Source organism: Armigeres subalbatus, chromosome 3 (genome assembly GCF_024139115.2).
Source record: "Armigeres subalbatus isolate Guangzhou_Male chromosome 3, GZ_Asu_2, whole genome shotgun sequence".
In the NCBI taxonomy this organism is placed as follows: Eukaryota; Metazoa; Arthropoda; class Insecta; order Diptera; family Culicidae; genus Armigeres; species Armigeres subalbatus.
This window is the reverse complement of record NC_085141.1, coordinates 238,129,110-238,130,333: the sequence shown is the minus strand read 5'-3', so window position 1 is coordinate 238,130,333 and position 1,224 is coordinate 238,129,110. Positions and strand designations below refer to the sequence as shown.

Sequence of the window (1,224 nt, the reverse complement as noted above, 5' to 3'; positions counted from 1 at the left end):
GTAAAATGTAACCGTAAGGTTGTCGAGCAGGCATTGAAAAATATCAGATCATGAGAAAAAATCAGGTTAATCTAAGCCAACTTGATGCTCTGCCGCGGGGCAAGTTATAAGTTTCCTAAGACCTTTGAAATTGGACGTTCGATGATTCACCGTTCAATGATCTTCAACGCTCACCAATGCACTATGGGGAAAAGGGTGGCCATGAATCGAAAAATTTACTATCTCCAATTTGTCTAATTTATATATGTATCATTTAAAAGTATTGAAGCGCTGTGTTTATTCAGTCAAAAGAAATGGGCTGGCGAAGTGAAAAAAGCTGAAAAAAATTAAAAAAATCATTCCTTTCTTTGATTTGTATGTTATGAAGTCAATTTTTCTCCAAATAAAAGGTTTTATGCGGTACATAACAGTCTTTTCCGTCCACTGCTGTACGTTACCAGTCACGCAGTCTTCGGAGGGTCCGTAAATCGTCTTCTACCTGATCGCTGCACACTTCGCCTACTTGTGCCTGTCGGATCGTTGTAGAGATCCATTTTTACTCCAAGTAGCAGGCTCGCATGCACATGCAGCTTGTTATAGAAGTTCAGCAGAGCCTACATATTATTACCTATTATTATTTTTTACGTAAGAGGTTTTCAGCCCTAGGCTTGCTCACCTATCACAGAGCCTCATTCTAGCTGATGTCAGATGTTACACCCTCCGAGTGCAAGAAAACGATCTCAAGTGGGTTGGTGAACGAACTCAACTAAAAGTATATTTTCATTAATACTTAAACATATAAACAATACAATAAACATACAATCTAGTTTTCTCCCACAACAACAAACCTCTTCCTACTCTCTACCTCTATAGGCAAGCGGACGATTCTAAATAAATAATTTAATTCAGTTACATATCTAAAACTATCAAGGAACAAACTTACGGTAAGGAACGGTAATATGCTTTATGCAAGACGATGACGGAACAGGGATTTCAATACATTGACTCAGAGCGATCAAAACAGAAATGATCTGCAAATTACATAAATTACACATTTATACTACACTCACAAACCATTTACAAAGTTCTCACATTCACACATCTTTCACAATATTGCAAATTAATTAAGATATAGAAAACCATCTTACATCATACTATAATCATACTTTCTGCTGCTGTATCAATAATTCTGCTATGGCCGTTCTGTTTTTCTCCAGCTTCTACTTCAATTACACTCACTCGTGT

The 1,224-nt window shown here is 36.9% G+C and overlaps 1 long non-coding RNA gene across 1 annotated transcript; it reads right to left on the bottom strand.

Annotated features, from left to right (window-relative positions):
- Positions 1–461: 461 nt before the first annotated feature.
- Positions 462–996, bottom strand: LOC134223842 (uncharacterized). The gene is made up of 4 exons (XR_009982747.1): positions 923–996; positions 800–866; positions 656–745; positions 462–593 (listed from the first exon to the last, which is right to left on the bottom strand). It is a non-coding gene; the product is annotated as an uncharacterized LOC134223842 (long non-coding RNA).
- Positions 997–1,224: the final 228 nt, after the last annotated feature.